Raw genomic sequence first — 20,870 nt, 5'->3', positions numbered from 1 at the left:
CTGGATCCATCCTGAGTCCACGATCGGAGACAATGTAGCCCAGGAAGGGCAGAGAGTTCTTCTCAAACATACACTTCTCAAGTTTGCATATAGATGATTCTCCCTTAACCGCAACAGGACTTGGTGAACATGCTTCCGATGCGTCGCCAGATCTGATGAGTAGAACAGGATGTCGTCCAGATATACCACCACACAGACATAGAGGAGATCACGGAAGTTGTCATTCATGAATTCCTGAAATACCGCTGGAGCGTTACACAGACCAAAGATCACGAGATACTCGTAGTGTTCGTCTCGGGTGTTGAATGCAGTCTTCCATTCGTCACCTTGACGGATCCGGATCAAGATATTAGCTTCGCATAGATCCAGCTTTGTAAATATCTTGGCTCCACGAATTCGATCAAAGAGCTCCGAGATTAGTGGCAAGGGATACTTGTTCTTGACAGTCATCTGGTTTAGACCATGGTAATCGATACAGGGTCGAAGAGATCCATCCTTCTTTTTAATGAAAAAGAACTCGGCTCCAGCCGGAGAAAAAGATTTCCGGATGAATCCCATCTCAAGGTTTTCCTTAACGTAAGGCGACATGGCCTGGGTCTCTGGCAAGGACAGAGGATAGACCCGTCCACGAGGAGGTGAGACGTCTGGGAGCAGCTAAATAGGGCAATCGTAGGGACGATGAGGAGGACGAACTTCTGCCTCCTTTTTACTGAAGACGTCTGCAAAGCTGGCATAATGTGTGGGTAGTCCAGAGAGTGACTGAGGCAGTGGAAGAAGAACAGGATGAATCTGTGGCAGGCAGTGGTGAAGGCACTTGGATCCCCATTGGAGGACCTCCCCGGAGTTCCAGTCGAAAACCGGAAAATGTAGACGAAGCCAAGGCAGACCCAGGAGAATAGTGATAGCTTTGGACAAGACTAAGAAAACAATCTGCTTTGCGTGGAGGATTCCAACTTGTAGTCTCAGCGGTTTTGTTATGAACAGTATAGGATCGGGCAGTGGCTGCCCATTCACTGAGGCGACTGCCAGGGATCTCTCCAGAGCTACCGTGGCCAGATGGAGGTGATCTACTAAGTCCTGCTGAATAAAATTTGCAGCTGCTCCAGAGGCAGAAACAGTGTGTGGTTTCTCTCCAGAGACAATGGTTACTGGAATGGACAGTTTGGGAGAGGATTTGGCATTGTTCCACCTAGGGTTTTCTCTCCAACCGACCCTAAGTGCCGGAGTTTTCCGGCTTCTGTGGATATTGACGCACAAAATGGCCTTTGAGGCCACAATACAGACACCTGAACAGCGTCTGTGCTGTTTCTCCTGATTGGACAACTTGAGTCTGTCCACCTGGATTGGCTCTTCAGGTTGTACAACTGGGTTTAGGCATTAAGGGTCCCTGGAACATGGGTGCCAGTCTATAGGACTACCGTCCCGGTGAACCTCCTGAGCACGTTCCTGGATCCTCATGTCGATCTGGGTCGCCAACAGGATAAGGGCATTCAGGGTGGAAGAAGGGTCGCGAGCTGCAAGCTCATCCTTGATTTGTGGAGACAGTCCTTGCCAGAAATTCGTCACCAAGGCCTCATTATTTCACACCAGCTCCACCGCCAGTGTACGGAAGGAGATGGCATACTCCCCTACAGTCGATTCCCCTTGTTTGAGGGTCAGCAGTGGCGCAGCGGCATAAGATGTTCGGCCCGGTTCCTTGAACACCATACGAAAAGTCTCTAGAAATAGTGACAGACCAGAAAATTCCGGGCTCTCTCCTTCCAGGATGGGGTTTGCCCATGCCAGGGTTTTGCCGGAGAGGAAGGAAATAATGAACGCAACCGTTGCTTCATCAGAGAAGAAGAGGTGAGCACGCAATCTGAAATGGAAGGTACACTGATTGATAAACTCTGATGAACCCCCTGCAGGTCTTGGGATCCCCGTCATAGCGAGGAGGTAGGGGTAACGAAATTGCAGGACCGAGGTAGGCAGGAGGTATAGCAGGTGGTGGAGCAGCGGGAACAGCTAAAGGAGGTGCAAGAGGATGATCCAAACAATTTATGATGGAGTTCACTGCCTGTAGTAATTGATCCTGACGTGCCCGGAGCTCACGCATGTCTGTTTGCATAACTTTGAAGGCATACTTTGGTTGGCCAGCGGGTTCCATGGCCTGAGCATACTGTCACGATCCTGGGGTATGTGGACCCACTAGGCCGCTCCGCCGTAGCGGAGTGGTAGCTGGCCAAACAACAGTCTATGCAAAAGTCTTATCACAAGAGTACCTGTAAGAGTACGCTTTGGCACAGATGATGTTCGGCTTAGCAGATGATGCTACAGTTACCGGATACAGGATACGGGAACACTGGGAACAGGTTATAACTAAGGGACCATTTGCTATACGAACATGAAGTACAGTAAAAAATTGTGTTGTACCGTGTTGGCCAGAAACAATTAACAATGTTAAATACTTTTGTGTCAAAAAAGACAAAAGTATAGTAGGTGTGAGACCTTTATTGGCTAACCATAAAAATTATATATGAAGCTTTCAGAGCACAGGCCCCTTCCTCAGGCAACTTTACAAATGAATGACTAAGGGTATGTTCACACGGCCTATTTACGGACGTAAATCGGGCATTTTTTCCCCGAATTACGTCCGAAAATAGCGCCTCAATAGCGCTGACAAACATCTGCCCATTGAAAGCAATGGGCAGACGTTTGTCTGTTCACACGAGGCGTAATTTACGCGCCGCTGTCAAATGACGGCGCGTAAATAGACGCCCGCGTCAAAGAAGTGACCTGTCACTTCTTTGGCCGTAATTGGAGCCGTTATTCATTGACTCCAATGAATAGCAGCGCCAATTACGTCCGTAATGGACGCTGCGTTCAAGCGCCTGCACATGCCGTTACGGCTGAAATTACGGGGATGTTTTCAGGCTGAAACATCCCCGTAATTTCAGCCATTACGGACGCCCTCGTGTGAACATACCCTTAAAAAAAGCACAACATTTAAGATGTTACCCAAAGACAATTAGTACATGAGGTGATATATCATTAAGATAAGCCGGGGCCATAAAACTAAGGTTATGACTTAGGAGTTAAAGGGGTTATCCGGGGGACCAAAAATTGCTTTGTACTCATATTTTTATGTAAAGTCACTTACTAATGCACTTTAATAAAAAATTTGGTACTAAATGCCTCTGTTGAAACCAAGTGAATTGTTCCCGGAAGTCCTGGAGCTTTTCTAATATTGATGACGTGCCGACACGGCCCCACGTGACTGAGGGCTTTCTTCCTGTGCTTTTCGTGTCGGGGTGTTATCAATGGCATGACCGCAAGGGGCTGTCACATTGCCTATCGCTGGAGTCCCCGAGCAGAGCGTCAGCTAGCACTTTGCTTGGGACTCCAGGGCAGCACAGGAAGAAACCCGGAACAATTCACCGGGTTTGAACGGCGCCATTTAGTACTGAATTTTTAATTAAAGTCCATTAGTAAGTGACTTCTTTTTACATAAAAATATGAATGCAAAGCAATTTTTTAAACTTTTGGTCCCCGGGTAACTTAAAGAGGTTTTCCCACGAGAGACATTTATGACACATCCACAGGATATGTCAGATAGATGCGGGTCCCACCTCTGGGACCCCTAAACCAGTTCAGCTGCTCTGTGTTGCGGCTAAATGAGGTGTTTTCCGACCATGAAAAACGTTATATGGTCGTGAGTTACGTAAACAGCGTAACTCCCTGAGCTACGCTGTTTATGTAATTCTCATAACTTAATGGTAGTTACGGGAACAGAGTAGCTCACATTCTACGCTGCTTCTGTAACTGCCATTCACTACTATTGGAGTTATGTAAACAGAGTAGCTCCGCAAGTTACACAACTCATGTAACTCACGACCATATCTCATGGTCAGAAAACACCTCATTCAGCCACAATACAAAGCGGATGAACGGGGTTTAGGGGGCCCCGTCCTGGAGATAGGTGCGGGTCCCAGAGGTGGGACCCGCATCTATCTGACATTTATGACATATCCTCTGGATGCAGGCCGATAAGGGTGGGCCTATAGTCATTATGGACAGTAATAAATATGAATCTGAGATATATAGACAATTGGCAGATAGTGATATATATCAACTGTTACCTAGGGACCCTAAGTTTGACTTACTCAGAGAGATCAAAGAGACAATTGATGTTGCAGTGGAACAGAATTTTATTGACCAACAATTGAGTAATTTTTTGAGGGTTGAAGAGCCTATTACTCCACTACTATACACACTCCCTAAGATTCATAAAAATTTACATGCCCCCCCTGGTAGACCTATTGTGTCGAGAAGAGGCTCAGTCTTTAATAATATTGCAATTTTCTTGGATAAAGTTTTGAGAGTTTGCCGTCAAGGCACCATCCTATATCAAAGACACGACTGACTTTCTGGGTAGGTTACAGAATATTGATTCCCGTGGTTCATTATTACTTGTATCATTTGATATTGTGTCATTATACACTTGCATTGAACATGAAAGAGGTCTCAGGGCAGTACAAAAGTGTCTCACCAGCGCCAGATGTGACCCAGGGTGTGGACGTTTCATCCTCAAGCTGCTGGAGTTGGTACTAAGGAGGAATTATTTCCTCTTTGGTGACCAATTCTATTTGCAGCTGAGAGGGACAGCGATGGGGTCCAATATGGCCCCAACGTATGCGAACATCTTTATGTCCATCTTTGAGGATGAGTACGTCTACACCTCCGCATATATGGGTCATATCCGCTGTGGTGGAGATTTATTGATGAGATTTTTGTCATCTGGGAGGGTGATAGACTGTCTTTAGAAATGTTCCTTTTTTAATTGAACAGTCATATCCCAACACTGCAGTTCACGATGGTTTGCTCTGACCATGAGCTACAGTTCTTGGATACGTTGGTACAATGGGAGGATGGAACATTCCTAACGGATTTATTCATTAAGCCAACGGATAGAAACAATCTTCAGTAGTAATCATCCCAGACACATGATAGAATCTTTACCATGGAGTCAACTACTATGGGTTGATAGAATAGTATCGGATTCAACACAGAAACAGGTTAGGTTGACACAGATGTGCAATAAATTCAAGAAGAGGGGTTTCCCTAGGAATCTTGCACAGAAACATAGAAATAGATTGGAAACTGATCCATTGGAACCCACAAACAAGGATAAACAGGTCGAACAAATACCATTCATATCAACCTTTGGCAACTTGAGTGGTCACATAAATAATGTTCTACGTAAAAATTGGCCAATTGTGTCCAAGGGACATAGTGAGATTGCTACATTTAATACACCACCCATTATGTCCTATCGAAGGTCTAGGAATATTAGAGATTCATTGGCCAAGTCAGATGTGGGTAGTAAAAAGAAAGATACACAAGTGCTACTTTGTCCCCTTAAAAATGGAAACTTTCACTGTTTGAATTGCTGTAATTGTAATAATATTCTAAAAGGCAATAAGTTTCAGCACCCATACACTGGAAACGTTTTTAACATCAGACATAGATTCACGTGCAATTCTAATTTTGTCGTGTACATGATAGCGTGCCCATGTTCATTAATTGATGCAGGAGAGACGACCATGCCTATTAAATTGAGGATCAATAAACACAAAAGTACAATTAGGAAGAAAATGATAGAGCTACCATTACCAAAACACTTTATTGAGAAGAACCATCAGTTGAATGAATTGAGGTTTAGGATATTAGACTGTGTTCCAATACTCAGAAGGGGTGGGGATAGACAGAAGTTGTTAAAAAGAAAAGCATTATGCTGGATTTATGACCTCGATACTCCGTATCCTAGGGGCCTGAATTTAGAGTATAAAATAATACCTGGACTCTGAGTTTTCTTTGCTGTTTTTAACACATTTTTATCTAATATTTTGCACTTTATTTGGTGATTATCGATATACTTTTATTCATTGTTATTTCTATTATTGCAGTTACCTGTTCCACAGTAACCACCAGGGTGCGCTCGTGAGCTCAGTCCAGACTCAAAAAGCCAGAGCGCACGCATCTGGGAGATTGCGCTGATTGCTCCCTGGGCTATAAGAAGGTCTCAGCCCCATCCTCCCACGCCTGAGCGTTGTTGTCATATTCCAAGTTTGTCTTGCAAATGGTCCCCTAGTGTTTCGTGCTCCCAGTGTTCCCTGTTCCTGTATCCTGATCTAGTGCCGTGATGAGCTGTAGCCGTGCTGAATACCACCCCAGTCCTGCTTCTCCACGCCTGACATCTACCTGCTGCCTAGTCCCAGCCAAGCCTGCCTTGCTACTGTCCGAGCTGCCACAGGTACCCTATATGAACTATAGACTCTGACCTGTGCCCTGTTGGCCAGCTGCCATACCGACAAGGCGGTACGGCCTAGTGGGTGCACGAACCCTACGTGACACATGGAGATATGGGCTGGTGCTTCTTCCGCTTATTCATTGGACACTTATGAACATGTGACCTTTTGGTTGCATGGTTACGGCGTCCGGGATCATTACATTGGTGTATAACATACTTGAGTGATAAGATGTGGAATTGAATGAAATATGATTTCAATACTGACCTAATTAGATGATCACGCCGATCTGTCTAGTTTGAAATGGATGAGGCGTGATTTGCTGCATACTGTGCCTCTCTGATCCACGGACTATGGAGCATGCGCAATGAGAACCTGAGATCGGTGCTGGGAGCTGGAGTGTTGTGAACTTCTCTTCCTCATTTTCGTTTGGCAAGATAACGATTGTCATATATATATCAACTGTTTTATTGAATGTACATTGTATGTCGGTTTTATACACATTTGTACTGTTATATAACTAGATGATTGATGTTAATTAAAGTAATGTATAATTCACCTGGGAGACATTGATCACAATTTTGATAGGTTGAAATGCTCCATGTGATTAAATGCACCTATCTATTTAAAGGAACAGTGTCATCACAAATAATTTTTTATATGTTAAAGATGTTAGTGCCTTAATATAAACGTTTATTTTCATTTGTGTGTTTGTGTTTTACTGTTTCTTATTTTTACACTTTTTCTTCCCTATGGGGGCTGCCATTTTTTGTTCCATTTCTGTGTGTGTCGATTAACGACACACACAGACATGGAATACGGCAGCCACAGTCCCATAGGGACTGCGAACGGCTCCCGTCCCATTGACTGCCGTGTACGGCGTCTGTGTGGGAACTGCGCATGCGCCGCTCCCACACAGTCCTATTCGAAATTGGCGCCGTCCGGCGCCATTTTCCTGTGGACCGGAAGTCGCGGCCGGACAGTAATATTACTACTTCCGGTCGCGGCTTCCGGACTTGTGCACATGGAACAGCGGCAGCAAAGGGAGCGGACGGGCCGGAGGGAGCCGCGGCGGCAGGAGCAGGTAAGAGATTTCAATGTATGTTAGTGTTTGTGTGTGTTTACTACTGTATGTAAACCTACTACACTGTGGGTTACCTCAAAAAATGGCGACACACAGTGTAGGAGGTTAAACCTTTCAAACCCCTCGTTTATCCCGGCACTAGCCAGGATAAAGGAGGGGGGAATGCTGAGAGCTCACTAGAGCGAGGGCTTTTAACCCAACGTTGCAATGCTGCAATTTTGGGAACAGCTCCATCTAGTGACCAAAAATGGGTAGTATTATAAATTAGAAATAATTTATAATATTTCCTGGACTCGTGCAAAAAAATAAAAAAAATTTGAACAATGTTTAATCACCCACACACTAAATGTTTAATTTTTTTTAAAAAAACATGTTTTTCTGGCAACACATTCCCTTTAAGATGATGGTTTTAGATTTGATGTTGGGCTTGAGAAAGACCCTTCACTCACTACGGGTCGAAACATTGCCTGTTTACCGTAAGATGTTGTAAAGGATCTGCCAGACACAGCTTCTGTGTCGACGCCCGTGGGTAATCAGTCTGCACCTGCTCCTATGTCTGTGAGACTGACTCCATCTTCCACCACTCAGGATGGCAGGCTTAGGAGTGGGAGAGCCTATCACAGCCTGGCCAGACGGAGCTAGCTCCCGCCCACTGTCTATTTATACCTGCCTTTCCTGTTCCTCCTTTGCCTGTGATTCTGCTCTGCTTGTTTCCTGGCTCTGCTGCTTCTGCTTGAACTACTGATCCTCTGCTTGTTATTGACCTTGGCTTACTGACCACTCTCCTGCTCTGCGTTTTGTACCTCGTGCACTCCTGGTTTGACTCGGCTCGTTCACTACTCTCGTTGCTCACGGTGTCTCCTGCCCCTTTTCCCTTAGCTTCTGTGTACCCTTGTCTGTTTGTCTGTCGTGCACTTTCTGAGCGTAGGGACCGTCGCCCAGTTGTACCCCGTCGCCAAGGACGGGTCGTTGCAAGTAGGCAGGGACTGAGTGGCGGGTAGATTAGGGCTCACCTGTCTGTCTCCCTACCCCGTCATTACAGATGTTTTGACAATAAAAACTTTTTGAAGATTTGGAGACGTGTGCTGTTGTCCTACTGTTTTTTGGGAATTTGCATTATGCCAGAGAACATTTGCCTGGCTTGACAGCGTGCACTGCACCAGAAACTCGGGAATTGTGCTGCTTCAGAAATGTCTATTTTTTATATCCTTTGGATGTGTCATAAATGCATCTCGTGGGGAAACCCCTTTAAGGCATCTGGAGTCAGTCTGATGGGGGGTGTCCATGTAGTGGCTCATAAATCCAGGTGTTAGATTGAGGCCTTGTGTCAATGACTGGAATTTTATCATCAGCTTCAATTCCCAAATCTCTGTTGTTAACCTGCCGGTGATTTTATAGTCCTGCTGCGTGTTTGGGATGTGGATGAGGTTTGATGATAAGATGTTGGTGCAGGTCTTACATCTTCTACTGTTGCAGGGTCAGTGCCGGTCTCTGATGGGGATGAGAGGGACTTCTGACCAGGAGATTCCTTAGGTTTGGTGGCTGTTTGTATGCAAGGAGAGGTAAATTTGGGAATATTTCAGGGACTGGCACTGACCCTGCAACAGTAGAAAATGCAAGACCTGTACCAATATATTGTCATCAAACACTATCCACATTCCAAACACGCAGCGGGACTATAAAACCACCGACACGTTCTCCTGCACATCCTCCAATGTAGTTTACATGATCCTGTGTACAAGGGGCAAAGATAAAGGAATCTACATCGGAGAGAAAACACAAAAACTACAAACCAGGATGAATCTCCACAGACAATAAAACAGGAGCTGGATACACCCGGGGAAACCCTTCTCTGGACCTGATCACAGTCTGTCAGATTTAAAGGTCCTAATACTGAAGGGTCATTTTAAAAACAACAGAGAAAGAAAGATTTGGGAATTGAAGATGATGATAAAATTCCAGTCATTGACACGAGGCCTCAATCTAACACCTGTATTTATGAGCCACTACATGGACACACGTCACATCCCCCATCAGACTGACTCCAGATCCCTCCTAAGTCATCACCCCTATAACCTCCGTTGTATGGCCCCGGCTTATCTTAATGATGTATCACCTCATGTAATAATTGTCTTTGTGTAACATCTTAAATGTTGAGCTTTTTTCTCAGTCATTCATTTGTAAACAGCCTGAGGAAGGGGCCTGTGCTCTGCAAGCTTCATATACAATTTTTATGGTTAGCCAATAAAGGTCTCACACCTACTATACTGCTGTCTTTTTGACACAAAAGTATTTAACAATACGGACATGGGAAGACAACAACAACACTCAGGCAAGGAGGGGAAGGCCAGAGTCCTTTAAGTAGTCCAGGGTAATCTGGGGATTGGGTAGGGAACACAATATTGGTACGCACGCTGGCCCTTTGAGGCTGGGGACTCTGGCGCACCCTAGCAGAAATAGAAGCAGAGACAAGCCGCAAATGCTGCCATCACCTGGGAGGGAGGCGCCGGCAAGTTCCTTGTGTCCTGCGGTAGCGACTTCCGCGGGCACGTCAAATATTCATGATCTCCACTCACCCCGCCCACCCACCTCTGATTGACAGTTTTCTCCCCATGCACAGTAATAAGGCAAGAACTGTCAATCAGTGGCTGGAGGGTGGGGGTGAGCAGGGAGAGCGTCAGCGAAAAATTTTTGAGGACTCCTTTATCACATTGCCATGCGAGTGCTGCAACCTTTTACAAAAACGATGCCACCGCCAGACAGAACTCTCACAATACTGTAATCAGCGTATCCGTCACTGCCTCACGCTGCCCTCAGAGGTGATGAGATTCCCTTTATATAAATTGCTCTGTATAGATCAGGTCATCGGATATGAGTCCCTTATAAAAAGATTTAGGAGAAGTTCTGACTGTTGATTTTGGGACTTGCGGCCTTGATGGAGACAGATTTTGTAGGGTGGTAACTGCGTGTACGGTATGTGGCGCTCTTGTCGCAATCTTAGAGCTGTGGTAAATTACTGCCGGGACCAGATATTACTCTGCAGTGAATGGGATATTAGAAAATGGCATTTACACAAAGAATTTGAAAAGCATGAGATTGTAGGGCGCACTGTAGGTTTCTGAAAACTGCCGCATTCCATATTTATGCAACTGCAAGAAAAAAAACATTTCCCATGAACTATTTGTACTTGGCGGTACACAGCTTGCATGTTCTCCATGTTTGCGTAGGTTTCCTCTGCATTCTCCGATTATATGGTATTTAGATTGTGAGCCCCACTGAGGACAGAGAGCGAGGACAACTTCAGTACAGTGCTGCCGTGTATGGAGGCGCTATAGAGGCAACAGAAATAAAATAGTAATGAATGTATTTTGCGGTGCGGTAATGGCACGGTTTTCTGCAGGGATTCTTAAGATTTAAAATCTTTTGAAACCTTCGTTTTTTAAATTCCTGCTCAGATCCATGGTGAATATCCAGCTTTCTAGGCTCCATCTTCTGAGCAGGAGAGCGGGTTTGATCAGCTTTTTCCTTCTCGAAGCAGAAGCTTGTTTAAGGTCGGTTAGGGATAAAGACAATTACTGTGGAAGAAGTCTTGAGAACCCCAATAATGGAAGGAGGACGGATGTGGCCTCTACCTGCCGCAGTGCCTGAGGTCGTCTTGTCCACCTGTAAAACTATGGCTCCTTCCAGCTCACTAGCAGGGTCTGTCCTTCAGCTTACCACTCCAAGTGTCTGCCAGGAGTCTTCAAGAGGAAGACGCACCTGAGACATGTACACTGCAGACATCCCTGAGCAGCGTAGAATGACAGCCACACATCTATGGGCAAGTCTGTGCCACAAATACGGACAGTAATGACATGTTGCCATATAAACGAATGGATCTGTGTGGTACCCACAAAATTGCAGACAGCACATGCACATGGACAAAAAAAAAGGGTTACGTGCATGAGGCCTTAAGCAGTGTAGACAGGCGAGGTTTAGGTCCAGAGAAACATCGCCATGGCCACGGCTTTAGGTCAGTGTTTCTGGGGTTTAGTAAGGCGTCATTTCTTGGAGGCACAGCTGAGGGAAAACATGAAGCCACTTCACTTGGATCTTGGGATTGCTTTGACTACGCCAAGTGGCGCCAAATACGTTCTGCACACGCAAGAAGTTACCATCAGACTTGTAGGAAGGTGTTTCCAGCTTCTTCATGGAGATGAATAACAGTCTTCCTGGCGAGGAGGACTGATTACATTGAGTGTTAATCTGTCACTTGGATCCTTCAGGTTAAACATTCTAGTATGAGCGGCCACCACGTCTCTCTGACATCTTTTCTGGATTGCAGGATGCTTCTCTGCCGGAGAGGACCGCTAACAATATGCCGGTGATTGTAACGTCTTTGGCCACGGCCCGTCGTTCTGACTTACCCCTCGACGGCCGTGTCCATGGACATGTGTGTTCCCTGCAGCATCGTCCTCCTGTGAGGCGCCGGCACTCACTTCCTGGTATCGAGACTGTCTCCAGAGGGCCCGCAAGTGCACGATCTTAAAGGGCCAGTATGCACATAATTGTAGGAAGTCTGCAATCAAGCCCAGAATGCTACTGGACTATAAAAAGGGCTCTGCCCTCTTGTTCTTTGCCCGAGCGTTGTTCGTTACCCAAAGTTTGTCTTGCTAATGGTCTCCTAGTGTCTTCCAGTTCCCAAGTGTTCCCTGTTCCTGTATCCTGTTTCCCGTGCTGTCCTGGTCTAGTGCCATACTGAAGCTGTTGTTGTGCTGTATTCCACGCCTGTTCTGCTACTCCACGCCTGATGTCTACCTGCTGCCTTGTCCCAGCCGAGCCTGCCTTGCTACTGTCCTAGTTGCCACAGGTACCCTTTCTCGACTATAGACTCTGTGCTATACCTGTTTGGCTAGCTGCCATCCCGCTACGCGGTATGGCCCAGTGGGTCCACACCCCGAATCATGACAGTATGCTCAGGCCATGGACCCCGCTGGTCAATTCAAGGGCAAGTCACCCTCCCAAGCCATGCAGGCGGACCTGCAGGATCTCCGAGCAAGACAGGATCAACTTCTTGTGGCAGTGGACTCCATGGCACAGCAGCTAGGGACGCTAACTTCTTCCCTTCCAGCCCCTATGCAAGCTCCTCCGTTCGACCCTCCTGCTACACCTCCTGGCAGTTCCAGTTTGGATCCTCGGTTCTCGCTGCCATTACCTTCTCGGTTCCATGGAGACACAAGTATGTGCAGAGGGTTTCTGAACCAATGCCATATCCATTTTTCCCTGCACGCCCAAGCATTTTCGTCGGATGGAGCCAAGATCGCCCTCATCGTGTCTCTACTTGCCGGCAAAGGCCCTGGCATGAGCGAACCCAATCTGGGAACGTCAGGGACCCGAGACCCAAGACTTCCAGGGGTTTGTGCGGTTATTCCGTACTGTTTTCGAGGAGCCAGGACGAGTCTCGTCAGCAGCCACTGCTATCTTTAACCTTCGCCAAGAGGACACCACTGTGGGCGAATACACCATCCAGTTCCGGACCCTGGCAGGAGAACTGTACTGGAACAATGAGGCCTTGGTAGCATCCTTCTAGCATGGTCTATCGCCCGAGATCAAGGACGAACTTGCTGCTCGAGATCTACCACGTGCCTTGTACGACCTGATTCTACTGGCTACTCGGGTGGACATAAGGCTCAGGGAGAGATCTCATGAGGTTCGACAGGAGAGACGCCTTCCTAGACTGGCGCCCAACTTCCAGCAACCCCTCTTGTCGCCTTCTTCTGCTTTGCCCGAGGTTCCGATGCAGGTGGAAATTGTCCGTTCAAGAGAAACAGCGCAGGCGTACCTCTGGACTCTGTTTATATTGCGGCCTTGATGGCCATGTCGTGCGTCTGTGTCCTCAGAAGCCAAAAAACCCCAACGCCTAGGTTTGGTTGGAGAGACAACCCTGGGCGCTACTGCATTTAATCGAGATCTCTCCTCCAAACTATTCATTTCCGTGACCATCATTGCTGATGAGAAGCCCCATCCGGTTTCTGCCTACCTGGACTCTGGCTCTGCAGCCAATTTAATCTGCCAAGACCTTGTGGATCTTTTTCAGTTGCCCACTGTACTGCTGGAAAGGCCGTTGATCGTTGCCTCGGTAGATGGACTGCCATTGCCTGACCCAGTTTTGTCTGTGACTAAGCCATTGAGACTACAAGTGGGAGCTCTTTAGTCTGAGCTCATTTCCCTCTTTGTCCTGCCCAAGGCCGTCAACCCTGTGCTGCTAGGTTTGCCTTGGCTCCGTTTGCATGCCCCAGTCCTGGATTGGAACTCTGGAGAGGTTCTCCAGTGGGGTCACAAGTGTCTCGACCGCTGCAGGGTCATATCCATCCACCGCAGTCTCCTCCGCATCAGTCATTGGCAGGGTTGCCCTCTTGTTACTCTATGTTCTCTGATGTCTTCGATAAGAAGGAAGCAGAGATCTTGCCGCCACATTGAGCGTATGATTGTCCGATCGACTTGGTTCCTGATTTGTCCCCTCCTCGCGGTAGAGTGTACTCTCCTTGCCTGAGACCCAGTCTATGTCTGCCTATATTAATGAGAACCTGGAGAGGGGTTTCATTCATAAATCCTCATCCCCGGCCGGAGCTGGGTTTTTCTTTGTCAAGAAGAAAGATGGATCCACCCGACCCTGCATTGACTACCGAGGCCTCAACCAGATCACGGTGAAGAACAGGTACCCATTGCCTTTGAATTCGGAACTGTTTGATCGCATACCGGGGCAAACACTTTTTTTAAACTGGACCTCTGGGGGGCCTACAATATGATCCGGATTCGTCAAGGTGACGAGTGGAATACTGCATTTAATACTCGTGATGGGCACTATGAATATCTGGTCATGCCCTTCGGCCTGTGTAACGCCCCCGCGGTGTTTCAATAATTTGTCAATGCCATTTTTCGTGATCTCCTCTATGTCTGTGTTGTGGTGTATCTCGATGACATTTTAATTTTTTCCCCAGATCCAGTAACTCTTCATAGTCATGTCCGCCAGGTGTTGCTTCGTTTAAGGGAGAATCATCTCTATGCCAAGCTGGAGAAGTGCGTGTTTGAAAAAAAGTATCTTCCCTTCCTGGGCTACATCATCTCCGATCAGGGCCTCAAGATGGACCCTGAGAAGGTAAAGGCTGTCTTGGAATGGCCAAGGCTTAAGGGCCATACAGCGCTTCCTGGGATTCGGCAACTTCTACCGGCTGTTCATTCCCAACTTCTCTTCATTAACAGCTCCCATATCCACCCTCACTAAAAAGGGCATGAATGCCAAGGTGTGGACTCCGGAGGCAGAAGCCGCATTTGAATCCTTAAAAAAAGCCTTCACGTCAGCTTGTATTCTTTACTGATGTATCCCTACAGTTTTCATTAGAGGTGGACGCTTCCTCGGTTGGTGCTGGTGCACTATTGCTCCAGAAAGGTTCGAAAGGCAAGACTGTGGTATGTGGCTACTATGCTAAGCTGTTTCCTTCCACAGAGCACAACTACTCGATTGGGGACCGGGAGTTACTGGCCATCAAGCTGGCTCTGCAGGAGTGGAGACACCTACTGGAAGGCACAGACGATCCTATCTTGGTCTTCATGGATCACAGGAACCTGACCTATCTACAGACGGCTCAGCGGTTAAATCCTCGGCAAGCCAGGTGGTTGTTGTTCTTTGCTCGGTTCCGGTTCGAACTCCACTATAACAGTTCTCACCGGTTTGTTCGTGGATCCTCGGTGTCGTCTGGGAGATGATGCTTGGAACCCAGGCAACGCTTGGCACAGCGGGTAGAGGCGGTCGGATGGAAAGGCAGACGTCAGGACAGGCAACAGACGTCGTAACGGGTATGGAAGCAATAGGTCAAGGCAGGCAGCAGGCGACGTAATGTGTATGGAAGCAATAGGTCAAGGCATGCAAGGATAGTCAAGTTCAGGCAGGGGTCAGCAACGGGAAATCCAGACAAAGGCAGAAGGGAAGGAAACAGAGAACCAGGACACAGGGAAACTCACGGGGAACTTGGTTGAACAAGCATGGATGAAAGGAAGGAGGAACCTTAAATAGGAAGTCTTTTGAATTAAGGCGCGCGCTGGCCCTTTAAGACAGAACGAGTCAGCGTGCACGCCCTCTAGTGACTGCAGGATGACAGCAACGGAGGGAGGTAAGGGATGCACTTACCTGACGCCGCCCAGGGCCAGCAGAGCGTCCAGGTCGGGTAAGTGGAGCTCGGGATGAGCATGCGGTAATGGAGGGCGCAGGAACCGGAGCAGAGGCAGTGGGGAAGGCGGGGAACGGCGCAGCAGCCGTTACAGTACCCTCCCCTTTACTCCCCATTTTTTTGGGCTTGCTTGGAAACCTTCGCTCAAAGTCCTTGATGAGAGCTGGGGCGTTGATATTCTGCACAGGCTCCCATGATCTCTCCTCAGGACCATAATCCTTCCAGTCCACTAGGTACCATAATCTCCCCCGTGATCGTTTGACATCTAAGATATCTTGAATTTCAAATTCGGCATCAGCCGCAGGAGCAGGATGGACAGGAATTTTTTTTTAAAATCGGTTGAGTATAGTGGGTTTCAGCAGAGAAATGTGGAAGGAATTAGCGAATTTCAGAGACTGAGGAAGGCGAAGTCTGAAAGTTACTGGATTGATTTGTTTTGTTATCTCATAGGGACCCAGAAACCGAGGAGCTAGCTTATAACAAGGGGTCTTCAGAGGCATGTACCGGGTGGACAGCCAGACTTTATCCCCAGGAAGGAGCTGCGGCGGTATCCTGCGTCTTTTATCCGCGTCTCTCTTGAAACTGGCTACGGCTTTGTGGATGGAGTCCTTGGCCTTCTGCCATATCCAGACAAAGTCGCGGTGGACCGTGTTAGCAGCAGGAACTTCAGAAAGTGCAGAGACTGGTAGGGGAATTCTTGGGTGCTGGCCATACACCAAGAAGAAGGGAGAAGAGCGGGTAGATTCCCCCGTATGGTTGTTGTAGGCAAATTCGGCCCATGGAAGTAGACTTGCCCAGTCATCTTGTCGTGGAGACACGAAATTCCTGAGGAAACTTTCAAGTATTTGGTTTATCTGCTATACTTGACCATTGGATTGAAGACGGTACGCGGAAGAGAAGTCTAGTTTGATCTCCAGCAGTTTGCACAAGGCTCTCCAGAACTTGGATGTGAACTGAACTCCTCTGTCAGAAACAATATGCTTAGGAAGATCATGAAGGCGAAAGATGTGCTTGATAAACAGCATTGCCAGTCGGGAAGATGACGAAAGGCTTGAGAGGGGTACGAAGTGCGCCATCTTGGAAAAGCGATCCACTACAACCGAGAACACGGTACACCCAGCAGAACTAGGCAGATCGGTGATGAAGTCCATGGCAATGTGCGACCAGGGAGAGTCAGGCACGGGTAGAGGATGCAAAAGGCCAGCAGGTTTTAAATGGGAGACTTTATTCTTAGAGCAGGTGGTGTAGGCTGAAACAAAGTCTTTAGTGTCTTGGGACATGGAAAGCCACTAGTACTGACGGCCAATCAAATTGAGAGTCTTTTTGATGCCAGGGTGCCCAGAAACCCTGGAGGCATGACCCCAATGAAGAACACAATCCCTTTGTTTAGGGGGTACGTAGGTCTTTCCTCAAGGAATGTATACCACTTCAGCTGGAGCAGCAATCCCAATACGTTTAGGATCTATAATAAACTGCGGGCTGGGCTCTTGGTTTGTGGGGTCAAAACAGCGAGATAAAGCGTCAGCCTTGGTATTCTTTCCAGCGGGTCTGTAGTGAAGCTGAAAATCGAATCTGGAGAAGGATAATGCCCACCGAGCTTGACGAGAGTTTAGGCGTTGAGCAGTCTGCAAGTATAGGAGGTTCTTATGATCTGATAAAGCCAGTCCTAATTGTAAGAGCTTGTTAATAAAGCCAGTCCTAAATGTAAGAGCTTGTTAATAAAGCCAGTCTAAATTGTAAGAGCTCGTTAATAAAGCCAGTCCTAATTGTAAGAGCTCGTTAATAAAGCCAGTCCTAAATGTAAGAGCTCGTTAATAAAGCCAGTCTAAATTGTAAGAGCTCGTTAATAAAGCCAGTCCTAATTGTAAGAGCTCATTAATAAAGCCAGTCCTAATTGTAAGAGCTCATTAATAAAGCCTGTCCTAATTGTAAGAGCTTGTTAATAAAGCCAGTCCTGAATGTAAGAGCTCATTAATAAAGCATGTCCTAATTGTAAGAGCTTGTTAATAAAGCCAGTCCTAATTGTAAGAGTTCATTAATAAATAATTGTAAGAGCTCGTTAATAAAGTCAGTCCTAATTGTAAGAGCTCATTAATAAAGCCAGTCCTAATTGTAAGAGCTCATTAATAAAGCCTGTCCTAATTGTAAGAGCTCATTAATAAAGCCTTTCCTAATTGTAAGAGCTCGTTAATAAAGTCAGTCCTAATTGTAAGAGCTCATTAATAAAGCCTGTCCTAATTATAAGCGCTCAATAATAAAGCCTGTTATAATTATAGGATCTCGTCAATAAAGCCAGTCCTAATTGTAAGAGCTCATTAATAAAGCCAGTCCTAATTGTAAGAGCTCGTTAATAAAGCCAGTCCTAATTGTAAGAGCTCATTAATAAAGCCAGTCCTAATTGTAAGAGCTCATTAATAAAGTCAGTCCTAATTGTAAGAGCTCATTAATAAAGCCTGTCCTAATTATAAGCGCTCAATAATAAAGCCTGTTATAATTATAGGATCTCGTCAATAAAGCCAGTCCTAATTGTAAGAGCTCATTAATAAAGCCAGTCCTAATTGTAAGAGCTCATTCATAAAGGCAGTCCTAATTGTAAGAGCTCGTTAATAAATAATTATAAGAGCTTGTTAATAAAGCCTGTCCAAATTATAAGCGCTCAATAATAAAGCCTGTTATAATTATAGGATCTCGTCAATAAAGCCAGTCCTAATTGTAAGAGCTCGTTAATAAGTGATTTTCATTTTAACTTTTACCAGACTTCAAATACAGATACATTGTGGCAAAAAAGCAACAAAAAGTAACAACCCCCTCCTGCCCAAGGGTGCTTTTCATTAGAGTAAAGCGGGTTCCAATCTACCCCGAATATATTCTGCAGGCTTAGACCCAGAACAGAAGTGTATTTCCAGGTTAGGGACCCACTTGAAAGAGGTCGCCTTGTCATGGCAGGTGGGCTCACACAATTCGATCAAAATGTGCGCTAAGAACCTCTCTATAGTAAGTAGATTCAGCAGTAATGCACATTTATTTGTATACAGTGTATTAGGTAGTCTTAGCTAGCGTTCGCAGAGTGCTGTTGCAATGTTTTTTCCTTTACCTGTCCACTACCAGACAGGCACACGAGACATTGAATATAATGTGTGGCCCTCGGATGGACTGTACCCTTAGGGTATAATCAGACATTGCGGTTGAGGTCCAAAAACCACATACGTTTTTACCAGGATTTGATGTTTTTTGATACATTTGCATTTTTTACTGTTACCAAATCGAAAAAAGCACCAAATTTCAGTAAAAACCCATGTGAGTTTTTGATGCAGTTTTTGTATGTGGTCTTAATTGCACCTCAACATCTGACTATACTCTTAAGACACAGAGGCTACCCTCCTTATTCCTTGATTGGGGGTGCAGGGGCTCGTGTCGTCCCCCTCACAGATGCGGGGGGTAATATCAGGTGTGCTGCAGTCATGAGATTTAAGCAATAAAAACCATCAAAATGAATATTGGAGACCATAGCTGTGTGGTACCTGTCTGCCAGCAGAAAACCGGGGGCGGATACAAGTCATGGAGTCCCCCCCAGTCATTAACCTCTCTAACACCTGTCATCCCGATATCCTATCACACCGTTTAATACCTGTCCTGCCCACCCACCTGACAGAATCCCTAAAACTACCCCAATACACCTTCTATCATCAACACTCATCACCTGCCCCCACACCTGGTATCATCCCATGACCTCCACCCTCTCCAGGTGTGGTGATTGAGCCCTCCTATTATAACACTTCAGAGGTGCCCCATCTATTACGGAGATGAGGGACTTCCCTCTAGGGGTACACTGCCCTCCAGATCACAGATCCATCACTAACCAACCACAGACTGATCATTAATGACCGATCACCCATTGGATCAAATACATGATGGATGGTAACAGATTACCAGATTCTACCTGACTGCGTGTAATTAACTCCTTTGCTGCTGTTCTCCTGACATATCTTCCTTGTTTCCTTGTGTGTGGTACAGCAGGGTGGAGCAGCGTGGCATGTGACGCTGCTGATCCATCAATACACATTATAGATTATTGACTTTGCTGCTGCTCTCAGATATAGACTGATGAGAACCGTCTGCTCAGTATGTGGTGATGGACTAGTGTCCTGTCGTCTGTCTCTGCCCCCAAGCCTGATGTGTCTGTTAATTAACTTGTGGGTCACAGGTTGGTAATACAGTGTGTGAAGTGTCGCCCCTCACTCACCTTCGGGGAAGATATGAGGTTATCAGGGCAGCAGCGGTGCTTGAATCTGGGGCGCTGAGCTGGAGACGTGTCATTCACGGATTGTAGACATGATCCACAGATGGACGGAGGATGTTACCCGCAGACAGAAGACGCCTCACCTGTGAGTGAGGGAGGGCGACGCTGGGTGTGTGCAGCCGCCTCGGACCTCCGGGACCCAGGAGAGATATTCGTCTGACCTCCTGTCCGGGGCACGTAGATGACATGGAGATAGGAAGGGTCGCTCTGGTGCTGATGGTGACAGTGACGGAGAGCGAGGAGGAGGGGGAGGGACGCAGGCAGCAGATGAGCCCTCGTCCCCTGGGTACCACCGATCTCAGATGTGCTGGGCAGAGATGGAAATAGAAGAGAGGGATGATGAGAGTGTGGGAGGGAGGATGGGGGTCTGTCTGGAACGCACTTAAAAGCCCCTCTAATGGGAAGTCGCCACTGGACAGTACGTGCCGGCGCAAGGGTCCTAAGTGTTTGTGACATATGTCACTACTTCTAGGACAAACCCAGAGATGCATGATGATGTGGAGGTGCCCCCCAGCCCTGGTACAGCCGAGTCTAATAAACACCCCCCCTGCCTCGTTCCACTGCACAGCTGAGACCTACCCCCCCCCCCCCACACCACACTAATATCTGGGGAGGTCTCTCTCATATAAACAAGGTCTTACCGTGACCCCGGGCTGCGTCTCACAGCTGCGGCCCTCCTCAGGACCAGACATCACCATCGCTTTCTCTGCCATTCGCTGGCGGCCATGTTGGATGAGCTTTGGCGATGTAGAATTTGCACAGGTCTCAGTCTGGTTTAACTCTTTCAACCACAGCATCTCCTGCTACGAATGACGGGATGTAGACTGTAAGCTCTTCAGACGACGGAAATATTAATCACTCTCCTAAGGATAAGTTATTATAATGGGGTGAATGGCGACACCCTCAGAAAACGGTAATAACGCGTCATTTACAAAAAAACCTGATATGATGGAGTCGATTATAACGAGATTATCACTGATGCCCAAAACCCC

At 46.9% G+C, this 20,870-nt stretch overlaps 1 protein-coding gene across 4 annotated transcripts in view; it reads right to left on the bottom strand.

Moving 5' to 3' along the window:
• The window catches only part of LOC142743723 (helix-loop-helix protein 2-like), a 202,952-nt gene that overhangs the window by 144,839 nt on the left and 37,243 nt on the right, over positions 1–20,870 (bottom strand). Inside the window, exons 2-3 of one of the 4 annotated variants that reach the window (XM_075854748.1) lie at positions 20,520–20,741; positions 19,822–20,185 (exon numbers count right to left, since the gene is read on the bottom strand). The exons of the other annotated variants lie outside the window; for them this stretch is intronic. The gene's annotated coding sequence lies outside the window, so the exon portion shown is untranslated. The remainder of the gene's footprint in view (positions 1–19,821; positions 20,186–20,519; positions 20,742–20,870) is intronic. 4 annotated transcript variants of the gene reach the window in all.

The sequence above is a fragment of the Rhinoderma darwinii genome, chromosome 2 (genome assembly GCF_050947455.1).
Source record: "Rhinoderma darwinii isolate aRhiDar2 chromosome 2, aRhiDar2.hap1, whole genome shotgun sequence".
Lineage (NCBI taxonomy): Eukaryota > Metazoa > Chordata > Amphibia > Anura > Rhinodermatidae > Rhinoderma > Rhinoderma darwinii.
The sequence above is the reverse complement of the archived record's forward strand: the minus strand, read 5'-3'. Positions and strand labels throughout refer to the sequence as shown.